This window comes from Phyllobates terribilis, unplaced genomic scaffold (genome assembly GCF_046119375.1).
Source record: "Phyllobates terribilis strain yellow unplaced genomic scaffold, ASM4611937v1 Scaffold_34__1_contigs__length_13252353, whole genome shotgun sequence".
Taxonomy (NCBI): Eukaryota; Metazoa; Chordata; class Amphibia; order Anura; family Dendrobatidae; genus Phyllobates; species Phyllobates terribilis.
Genome location: NW_027362794.1, coordinates 12,453,434 through 12,465,681, shown reverse-complemented (window position 1 = coordinate 12,465,681; position 12,248 = coordinate 12,453,434). Strand labels below are relative to the sequence as shown.

The 12,248-nt window shown below is 42.8% G+C and overlaps 1 pseudogene; it reads left to right on the top strand.

Annotated features, from left to right (window-relative positions):
• Positions 1-12,248, top strand: part of LOC141180642 (UDP-glucuronic acid decarboxylase 1-like) — a 137,860-nt pseudogene that overhangs the window by 117,102 nt on the left and 8,510 nt on the right.

Here is a 12,248-nt window from a genome sequence, read left to right as displayed (position 1 = left end):
TCCTCCTTTCTACATTCAGAATTTTGGTAGACTTAACAATTTTGGCGGAGCAAGAAGCAAATCTCTCTGATAAGAAATATTACAAAGATGCTTATTCTTACGTGTACTATTGATTCTTGGTATAAAGTGTAACCGTTTTTTAATTCCTGAGTCAGTCATAACATAGCCACATGTGGTGCTGAACAGGAGACCGGCAACATCAAAAATAGGAAGAGAGAAGAACTGTGGCCCTCACCCCATGGCTTCAAAATGATTCCTAGATTCCATCCGGGCGGAGGAGACAGGAAAGAGCGGCGGCTGTTTCACGCTCCATGCGCTAAATTCAGCCTGCATGAAGTGCTTGGCATTGTGATACGGACGTCGCTCTATTTTCTGTCTCCTCCGCCCGGATGTAATAAAGTAATAACTTTTTAGTCACGGGGTGAGTGACATAGTTTTGTGTTTTTTTTTTTCTTTTCCTATTTTTGAGAAACTATTTTTCTGACGTTTTCTGATCCAAAATCGCCAGGAAGATTATATAAACGCGCCCCAGGGATTAGTTAAGACCAATCTTGCCAGAAATCTCCAGGTAATTTTATGCTGCTAAATTTTAGTTTGTTACATGTGAATTATTGTACCCACTGAATCTGTAACAAATCCACTTTGTCTGAATGTCACCTTTATTTCTTGTATGATTCATTCAGTTGTCACTTGGTTCCTTCTGCTCTCCTTTTGTGGGATATGTAGAGGGTCCCGTTCATGTTTTTTGAGGTGACACCTGTTGGACCCATTTATTGATCTTTTTTTGTCTGAATGTAGCCTAAATAATGAATGACCAAAACTCTTCTTTCCTGCCGTCTGCTTTACTTGTGAGACCTTGCTGTGTTTGGTCTTTCTTTCCTGAAGGCTGCATTCAGACTACTGTATAAATCAGACCAAGATCAGACAGAAATGCATGGACTGGCCGGAGGATCTCCTGACCCAGGCGTGACCGCTTCATAGAAATATATGGGAGACCAGCTGGCCACTCCATGCATTGCAGTCTGATTTATACGGTCGTCTCACTGCCTTCTAAGGGTTAATTAGGCAGCTTATCTCTGATCTCACTCCTGGACCGATTAATTGGCATACGGTGCGACCCAAACACTTCCAACCTTCAGTGGCCAAAGGCCACAAAATTTAGTTTAACAAATCCTGTAGCCATTGGTCACTGCTGTTGGGAAGAGTTTTGTCCACACTTTTGTCTGATCTCACCCTTACTGCAGACTTGTAATAAAATTGATGACAGAGGCGGACTCCGTCATGCCTTGTGCACAGCCTGCAGTGCTGAATATAACCAGCCTAGGCCACATTATGACAATACAATATACTTGTATTAGTTATAGGACTTGTCTGCTCTTCTGATGAAAGGCTGCAGTCATTCTATGTGATAGCGCACGCTGTAAGATTTCAGAAGTCTGCAATCTCGATTCTCTGGTGTCGCTGGCGAGAGCGGGCAGTCACATAACTAAAAGTATAAGTTTTGCATACATGCAGTCATATGCTAGTAAAAGCTGCTCAGCCCCAATACATGTTAATTGAGCGAGGCCGAGCACGTCTTGTCAGAATGTGGCCGGAAGTATGCAAATCGCTTACTTACGGTCACATTACTGCCTGCTGTCACTGACCACACCAGTAGAATCTTGACAGCGTGTGGTACACTCACCGATAAGATTCAGAGGTCTTGTCTGAGGTCACATAGAGGACTGCCGACTTTCATGAGAAGACCGGACAACCACTTAACGAAAGACAAAACCAACAGACCTTAGTTCCAAAGCGTAGTAGCTAATGGCAGATTTTAAGAAACCTTAACAATGTACTGGTTCTTCTCTCTACTAGTGACCTGCTTAATGGGCTTGTGGGTTTAATGAACAGCAATGTCAGCAGTCCGGTGAATCTGGTAAGTTTCCTTTTCTGGGTTTATATTTACATTCTGCTGTAATACTTCATCACTTAAAGTATATATGCGGAAGTCACACAAAATAACAGTGACAACATTTTCTGAACATTATAAAATACTATTTTTGGGGCTGCTTGTTTTGTTTTTATGACAGGTTTCTGGCAAAATCATTCTGATTTTAATCCCAGGTTCACGTCAGTCTTTCCTTCCTTTTACTCCTGGATGTTGCTTTAAAAAAAATTGCATTTGTAATTCCAACCTTAAAAGTATAAAAGGGCAGGATGTGACTGGAACATATCTACTCTCTTATTAAATGTAATTCTGAGAAATATTTTTTGAAAAATGCTATCTCCAGGAAAAAAAAACATAAATAGCCAGCTACCAACAAAGTACAAAATACATTAGTTTGCAGTATTGCGATGTGCAGCAAAGCCTTCAATTGCACTGAAAAGACGTGTGTAGTAATCTGAAGTCTCATAGGACTGTATGCAATCTTTTTAACTATTTCACAGTCACAGCCTTAGTAATGTCCATGACCTCAGCATATAAACTGATGGTAACTTATTAAATAGGCTGTTATTGGGCTGTTGCACTGACAGACAGGGCCGGCGTCAGCACCCGGCGTACCCGAGCAAGTGCCGGGGCCCTGGAAAATCAGAGGGGCCCAGCCGCCCACTCACTGTCGGGGCCGGGCCCACACACCCACCCGCCCACTCACTGTCGGGGCCCTGGCCGCTTCCTCGGCACCTGTTCAGGGACGCAGGCACTGCTTGATTGCCGGCACTTCTCCCAGACATGGCCGCGCGCTGTCCGGCTGTGTCTGCTAGTAATGACACGGCAGGGTCGACGGCACTGCACCTTTAATTGTGCTTGTGTGTCCCTCCTGCCGCGTCATTACTAGCAGACACAGCCGCACAGCGCGCGGCCATGTCTGGGGGAGTGCCGGCAATCAAACACCGTCGGAGCGGAGGTCCTGCACAGATGGGCGGGAGGGGCCCGGACCCGACCGCAAGTGGGCCCCTCTGATGTTCCAGGGCCATGAAGTCTGTGACACGCCGGGGGCCCTGCACTGCCCCATACCCGAGGAGCTGCTGGACAGGACACTGGACCGGGGACAGGTGAGTGAGGCTTCCCCAATCCCCATATTAAAAATATTAGTAATGGGTCTGTGTGAGTGCATGTATGTGAATGTCAGTGTATATGACTGTGTATATATATTTGTCTGTTTTATCTATGTGTATGTCTGTATGTGTACATATGTCTGCGTACCGTGTGTGCGCGCGCATATGTCTGCGTACCGTGTGTGCGCACGCATATGTCTGCGTACCGTGTGTGCGCGCATGTCTGCGTACCGTGTGTGCGCACGCATATGTCTGCGTACCGTGTGTGCGCGCGCATGTCTGCGTACCGTGTGTGCGCACGCATATGTCTGCGTACCGTGTGTGCGCACGCATATGTCTGCGTACCGTGTGTGCGCACGCATATGTCTGCGTACCGTGTGTGCGCACGCATATGTCTGCGTACCGTGTGTGCGCACGCATATGTCTGCGTACCGTGTGTGCGCACGCATATGTCTGCGTACCATGTGTGCACGCATATGTCTGCGTACCGTGTGCACGCGCGCATATGTCTGCGTACCGTGTGTGCGCACGCATATGTCTGCGTACCGTGTGAGCGCGCATGTCTGCGTACCGTGTGTGCGCACGCATATGTCTGCGTACCGTGTGTGCGCACGCATATGTCTGCGTACCGTGTGCGCGCGCATATGTCTGCGTACCGTGTGTGCGCGCGCATATGTCTGCGTATGTGAAGGATGAGGGGGCAGGCTGGGCCATGTGTAATAAATAAATAAATATATATATATATTTATTTCTCCGCCGTATCTGTGCATCATGAATCGTGTATGTGTTAAAAGGGCCCACTGAGACTCTTTCGCCCGGGGCCCAGAAAAACCTGGAGCCGGCCCTGCTGACAGACTTCATGTTTTTTATTTAAATTAAAGGTCCAAAACTCATCCCTCTTGGTTATTTGTGATCAGACATATTTTTTTTGCAGATCACTGACTTAGGCCACAGCCCCATCAGTATTTGGTCAGTATTCTGTCAGTATTTTTTCTCCGGAGTGGGAGCCAAAACCAGGAGAGGAACAATCAGAGAAAAGGTATAATAGAAACAAGTCACCAACTCTGCATTAATCACCCACTCCTGGTTTTGGCTGCCACTCCTGAGAAAAAATACTGACCGAATACTGATAGTGGAGCCGTGGCCTTAAACTGACAGTGTCGCTGTTAGAAGCAACAGCATTCTGTCTGGATTGTGCCGAGTCATGCGCCATATATTTCAAAACTGCCCCCCATTAATTTAAAATGTGACATGTGCACTTTGTGAGATACAGTCACAGTTAAAAAATCCCCCCCTCCTTTACATAAATGATTGCACAAGAAATGCAATAACTTAGTTGTTTCTGCCTAGCAAGCTTGCAGTCTGTAACTGCTGCTGACACCTATCTTTCTCTCCCCACTTTAATTTGATCAAATATATTGATTTGATTTATACTGCTCATTTGTTCATTCACTTTTAATTGTATTAATTGATAAAAATAAACTATTCACACTTCTGTTTTTTTTTCGTTAAAGCATTCTTGTTTTGCAGCATTCTTTCCTTACACAGTGCATTGCAAGTGGTTTAGGGTTGTGTCTAAACTTCACCCCTTTCCAATGCATCACAGCCACATTTGAGCTATTAAGAATATCTGTAGTATAAATTGGACTTGCAATATGCAGCTTGTCAATTTATGCTGTGACTGATGTAGATTGACATGCCCTGAATGACTCTAAGGTCATGTGCGCACGTTGAGTATTTGATTGCAGAAATTTCTGCAAGGTTTCTGCATCTCGTGGCAGCAAAAACATTGCTTTTTTGTGTTTGTTGTTTTTTTAAGAGTTTTTGTACAGCAATGAATGCTTTTTGGAGCTAAATAGAGATATTTGAAAAAAGAAACGTGGGACATGGCTTTAACCCTTGGATTACCGTGGGGTGAGTATATTGGGTTAATTTAAATGATTAAAGAATGTGTCTGTTTTATTTCAAATAAACACACACTGAGAATAAAACACTTTAAGTCTTTACTTACAGGTTTAGTAATGAGGGTGTCTGGCTGACACCTCTTCCTTACTAAAGCGAGGGCTTGGTGTCAGCAACACCTAATCCTATTACCCCTTAATCCCATTACCCCTAATGCCACAGTTTTGTCAGTACATGCGGATCCACCACATGTAATGACATTTCAATCGGTCAAAATCTACAGCTACAGAAATTGACATGCTGCGGGTGAGTTTATGAAATAAAATGAATTAAATTAAAAAAATGCTGTGGGCTCCCGCGTCCTTTTTGTAACCAGCAGAGGGAAAGCCAACTACTGAGGGCTGATATTACTAGCCAGGGAAGGATCCATTAGCTGAAAATATTCCCTGGGTAATAACAACAGCCCACAGCTGTTTGATTAGCATTTACTGGCTAGATTACAGGAGTCCCCCTGAAAAGAATTGACACATATGGTCCCACTATAAAAACTAACCAGCAAAGGCTAAACAGACAGCTTTGAGATGATATTAATAGCCAGGGAAGGGGCCATGGATACTGGCCCCTCCAAAGCTAATAATATTGGCCCTTAGCTGTCCCAGAAATTGTGCATCCATAAGATGCACCAAATCTGTCTCTTAGCCTCGCTCTTCCCACTTGCCCTGGTGCGGTGGCAAGTGGGGTAATAGAGTTGGGGTTCATGTCAGCTTTGTATCGGCACCTGACATGAAGCCAAGGTTAGTAATGGAGAGGTGTCTAAAAGACACCCCCATTACTAACCCCATAGTAAAGATTTTTAAATAAACACACGGCCTGAAAAAAATCCTTTATTTGAAATAAAAGTCCACACTGTTTTAATCATTTATTTAAGAATAAAAAACACAGTATACTCGCCTAACGCCTAATCTGCTGAAGCCATTGTCATCTGTTTTTCATTTTTTTTTTTTTACAATCATATCTCTCACCTGTCCGATGTGATGACATAATCCAGAGTGTCCCATGAAGATCTGGGTCAGTTCTAGAGCAGTCACATCAGCAATCACTGATGCAAATGTTCTAAAGGATAGCAGGCTATACACTGATACAGGAGTGGAATCACTCCTGTGTTCGTGTATAGCGCTGAGCTGCCGGGACAGAGGTCACATGAGTTCATCAGCTGATGAGCTCCGGTGATCTTACTTACTGCACCACTGCTGTGTGAGAAAATTCTGTGTCGTAAGTAAGGTCACTGGAGCTCATCAGCTGATGAACTAATGTGACCTCTGTCCTGGCAGATCAGCGCTAAACACTGCCGGGAGCGATTACGCTCCTGTCAGTGTATAGAGTGCTGCCGGGTGATCCGATCGCCATGGGACACTCGAGATTACGGCGAATAGGTGAGTATAATGTTATTTTAATATCAATTTTATTTTAACTTTTTTTTTTTTTTTACTTTGAGCACAGGCGTCTGCTGATGAGACCACTTCTCCCATCAGCGGCGCCTGCTCTCTTGTAGGCTGATGGGAGGAGTAGTCTCTCATCAGCTGACGCATGTGACTCGCGGTCAATTCTTTGTGTGCTTTAGCCATCTTTTTGACCCATTGACTTAAATGGAGTCAATCAAATACACAGCAAATCCGCAAATATTTTTATACCTGCGTTTTTGCTGCAGATTTGACTGACTGAATTCAACTCAATGGGTGAAAAAAGCGGCAAAAACCCACAAAGAATTGACATGCTGCAGATTTAAGTGCAATGCAAATCCTGCCAGGAAAATTCCTGATCATGTGCACAGCACTTCAGGATTGTCATTGCATTAGCGGCAGAAGAATTCACTAGCGTTTTGGCCCATTTCTGTGTGGGAAAAACACTGCAAAAATGCAGTGTGAACATAGCCTAAAGCCAGGGCAGCATGGAACCACATTGGTATGATAGGGAGGCAACACATTGAATTGAATGGCACGTGACTTGCTGAAGGGTAAAACTATTCTACAATATCATTATTTTGTACATGATTGTCCATTTCACCTGGAAAAGTAATTGGAGTTTAAAGAACCGTAAGCCAATCCTAAATTCATCTCTGCATTGAGGATATTAATTACAATTTGCAATTAAAGCTGTAATCTGCTGTTGTCTTCTCCACAGGGAATCATAGAATCATAGAATGGTAGAGTTGGAAGGGACCTCCTGGGTCATCTGGTCCAACCCCCTGCTCAAAGCAGGATTCACTAGATCATCTCAGACAGATGTCTGTCCAGCCTCTGTTTGAAGACGTCCATTGAAGGGGAACTCACCACCTCTCGTGGCAGCCTGTTCCACTCATTAATCACCCTAACTGTCAAAAAGTTTTTTCTAATATCTAATCTGTGTCTCCTCCCATTTAATTTCATCCCATTGCTTCTAGTCTTTCCTTGTGCAAATGAGAATAAAGATGATCCTTCTACAATGTGACAGCCCTTGACATATTTGTAGACAGCTATTAAGTCTCCTCTCAGTCTTCTTTTTTGCAAGCTAAACATTCCCAAATCCTGCAACCGTTCCTCATAGGACATGGTTTGCAGACCAGTCACCATTCTGGTTGCTCTTCTCTGAACTTGCTCCAGTTTGTCTATGTCTTTTTTAAAATGTGGTGCCCAAAACTGTACACAGTATTCCAGATGAGGTCTGACCAAAGAGGAGTAAAGACCGATAATGACTTCACGTGATCTAGACTGTATGCTTCTGGAAACCCAGAAGAGCACACCATCCTGGAATTTGCCAGATTAATTAAGCAACTTGTTGGTGAGTTCTCGCCCCCCTGAGAAATCCTGCCAATAGTTTATTAGATGTGTAATCACAAGGTGGATAATTGTGCACTGTGCGTGAATTGCTGATAAAGGTCTGAGATTAGTATTGATACCAAATTTTTTTTCTTACAAGTGTTTTATTGATTTTATATCTTCACCCAATGGCAATGCACTCTTGTTGGCTTGTAAAATTGCCTTATCCCAGTCTATAAATGTCTACTGACATAACATGTAAATGGTATTTTTTTAGGCATGTTCTGCTACATCACTGTCTAAATGAAAATGTATTCTTCCAATTGTCACTATTTGTCCTTGCAGCTCGTATCTTCCTATTGAAAGGGAACCTGTCCCCATGAAAATGCTCTGAAATCTATTGGCATTGTGTTATGGTCAAGGAGCATCTGAGCAGATTGCTGTATACTGGACATTTGATACAGTATAAAGTAAATCCATTGGGGTTTTCCCTCGAACAAAAGTTCATTTTAATCAAGAGTTTTTGGAATAATAATTTCCACAATTGGATGTATTTAAATAAAATGTTCCTGTGTGGAGATGATCTTATAAATGTGCCCCTGCTGTGTACTGTGTAATGGCTCCTGGGCATGGGAGGAAGCACAAGATTATACAGACATTACAGCACGGGATCACAGATGATTCTTTCTCTGAGGTAAAACATTTCACTGCCTGTTTTTAAACAATGTTTTACTTCAGAGAATCATTTGCAATCTCGTGTTGTAATGTCCACATACTTTTTTTTCCCCAGCCAGGTGCTGCGGTATGATCAGACCATGCTCCTGCAAGGTCAGACACAGCAAGGGACAATTTATAAGATTATCTCCGCGCAGGAACATTTTATTTTAATACATTGAATTGTTATTATTCCAAGATGATTAAAATGAACACTTGCTCTTGAGAAAAACCCTTTAAATTCTTGCTTGTTCTTGGATTAGAGGGACGGGGGCTGGTCTGATCCGTGATTGACGGCCTTCACGGTCTAATTATTCAAGACATACTGGCAATGAATGAGTTACTCCACCCACTGGACCACTGTATTTTCTTTTCTCTTTTTATCACACAATTTTGATAATGAACAGAGTATTTTTTTTTACAAAAATATTTTGGTTATGCTGCAACTCCGAACTTTTACAGCAAAAATAGTCTCTCCAGTAAAAAAGAAATAAGTAAAAAAAAGTAGTCTCCATTCTTGATATTTAAATGGAAACTGCTCTTCCATATCCATTTGGCGTCTGGAAAATAGAGCAGGTGCCCTCACTGTGACCACGCTGCTGCTGGACCTCATTTGTGACTTGTCCTTCTCATGCATTATACTTACATGTGTTATTGCTCATTCAGACGATGATTTTTCTCATACCCAAAAAAACTGAACAATTTTTCATCTGTGTTCTGGTCCGTGTCCGTTTTACCATCAGCTTCATCAGTTTTTTGTTTTCTCATATGCAAAAGCAAAATAAAAACTTGGTGTCTCGGGCTTCTATAAGCAAACGGACAGCACATGTGATATGTTTTCTTTTTTCTTTAATGGACCCATAGACTTGGCGAGTTTGAGCTGTGACCTTGATTGAAATCGGACATGTCTTTGGGTAATTTTGCAGTGGTCTGCCCCAAAATACAAACATGTGAACTGCGCCGTAGACTATAAAATATGTACAAGTTCTATCAGTGTTTTTCGTGTTTAAATTGGCGTCTTAATGAGGCTTTGGTAGGAGAACATCATAGGCCAGGCATATTTTTATTTTTTACCCATGGCAAACATTGGACACTACGATATTGCACTTAACATTCTATGACTTATAAAGATGAGCAAAAAGATTTTCACTACCTTGGTCCAGTGTACTTTTTATACTTTGTGGCTGCCATCCCAAGGAAGAGGAAACTTCCTGGGCCATCACTTGAATGCCAACATAATGGGCACTTCTTGCGATTACATAGACCCTGCCATATAATGGTAAAATGCTCTTCATGACATCGTTGGGGTCCACTAATCGCAAGATGCCGGCATTCGAGTGTCAGCCGAGGAAGATCGTGCTGCGCTGGTTAAGGTGCCATGGAGCGCCAAAGTCAATCTTTTTTTTTTTTTTTAATGGTTCAAAGAAGGAAAAAAAACACAAACCACTATTAAGTATATGTTCTTCCATTATAGTGGTGGAGAAATACAGTTTCTTTCAGAAGCTCAAGATGATCCACAAAGACGAAAACCAGATATCAGGAAAGCCAAGCTTCTACTTGGATGGGAACCTGTGGTATGTATACTGGAGTTTAATCATAGTATCACTGCCTCAGTAGAGGTAAAAAAAAATATATCTGTATGTGTGTTATATATAGTGTTGAGCGATACCTTCCGATATCAGGAAATATCGTATCGGATTGGATCGGACCGATACCCAAAAAGTATTGGATATCGCCGATTCCGATATCGGAAACCAATGCAAGTCAATGGGACACTAATATCGGAATGAAAATAAACCCTTTCTTTCCTTGTAGGTTAATTCTACATGAAGTAAAACAACTAAGAATAATGTAGAATGTATTACGCGAAAAGCCAGCAATTCATCAGCGGCATACACCGGTACCCGACAATTTACAACAGAAAGAATAGAGCTTCACACATAGATTAGATAGATAGAAACATGTCAGTCACATATATAAGAAGTACAGTGACAGTGTTGCTTACTGTACTTGTCATTTAGTGTAAAGGATTTATTTAAAAAAATAATTGTGTTTTCATGCACCGTCTCTTTAAAAAAGCCGGCCGGCAATTCAGCAGCGGTACCCGACAATTTATAACAGAAAGAATAGAGCATCACACATAGATTAGATAGATAGAAACATGTCAGTCACATATATATGAAGTACAGTGACAGTGTTGATTACTGTACTTGTCATTTAGTGTAAAGGATTTATTTAAAAATATAATAGTGTTTTCATGCACCGTCTCTTTAAAAAAGCCGGCCGGCAATTCAGCATCTGTACCCGACAATTTAGAATAGAAGGAATAGAGAATCATACATAGATTAGATAGATAGAAACATGTCAGTCACATATATATGAAGTACAGTGACAGTGTTGATTACTGTACTTGTCATTTAGTGTTAAAATAAAGGATTTATTTAAAAAAAAATTGGCGTGGGGTTCCCCTTAATTTTAGTCTCTAGCGGAGGTTAAGCAGACGGCTGGGGCAGATGTTTGAAGCCTGGGAAGGGGGTAATACCCACGGAGCTTCCCAGGCTACTAATATCAGCCCCCAGCTGAATACCTAGCCTTTACTAGCTATTAAAATGGGGGACCCCCCAAAAAAATGACGTGGGGTCCCCCCTAATTTAATAGCTAGCAAAGGCTAGGCAGACAGCTGGGGGCTGATATTAATAGCCCAGGAAGGGTGCCATGAATATTGGCCCCCTCCCAGGCTAGAAACACCAGCCGTCAGCCGCCCCAGAAATGACGCATCCATAGGATGCACCAATTCTGGCACTTAGCCTCGCTCTTCCCACTGCCTTGTAGTGGTGGCAGTGGGGTAATAGGGTTGGGGTTGATGTCAGCTTATAATGTCAGCTGACATCAAGCCCAGGTTAGTAATGGAGAGGCGTCTATAAGACACCCCCATTACTAACCCCATAGTCAAAGTTAAAAAAAAACACAAACACCCAGAATAAAGTCCTTTAATTGAAATAAACACACAATTCTTTATTGTTCTAAATTAAACCATACTTACCATCACGCCCATTCCAGCTGAAGCCAACGATCTCCTGCAATAAAAGAAAAATAATAAAGCAACCTCATCCTTACCTTTCCATGGTTCCCAGGACCGGTCCAGCTCAGCTACATCGAGATGACAGGCTGGACCGCAGCAGAACACTGCCATCCAGCCTGTCATCCCGCAGACACTGAGAAGCGCAGGCATGCTTGCGCTCCTTAGTGTCTCTCTGTGACGGCATCCAGATGAGCCGAGTTCATGTCCAATGAACTCAGCTCACCTCATGCACGTCACTGACAGCGTGGGAAAATTCTCACGCTGAAGCGCTGAGTGCAGGAGAATTTTCCCACGCTGTCAGTGACGTGCATGAGGTGAGCCGAGTTCATTGGACATGACCTCGGCTCATCTTTATGCCGTCACAGAGAGACACTGAGGAGCGCAAGCAGGCCTGCGCTTCTCAGTGTCTGCGGGATGACAGGCTGGATGGTAGCGTTCTGCTGCGGTCCAGCCTGTCATCTCGATGTAGCAGAGCTGAAGCTGTCGTGGGAACCATGGAAAGGTAAGGATGAGGTTGCTTTATTATTTTTCTTTTATTGCAGGAGATCGTTGGCTTCAGCTGGAATGGGCGTGATGGTAAGTATGGTTTAATTTAGAACAATAAAGAATTGTGTGTTTATTTCAATTAAAGGACTTTATTCTGGGTGTTGTGTTTTTTTTAAATACTTTACTAGAAATTCATGGCAGTCATGTATAATACTGGCGTGACCCCATGA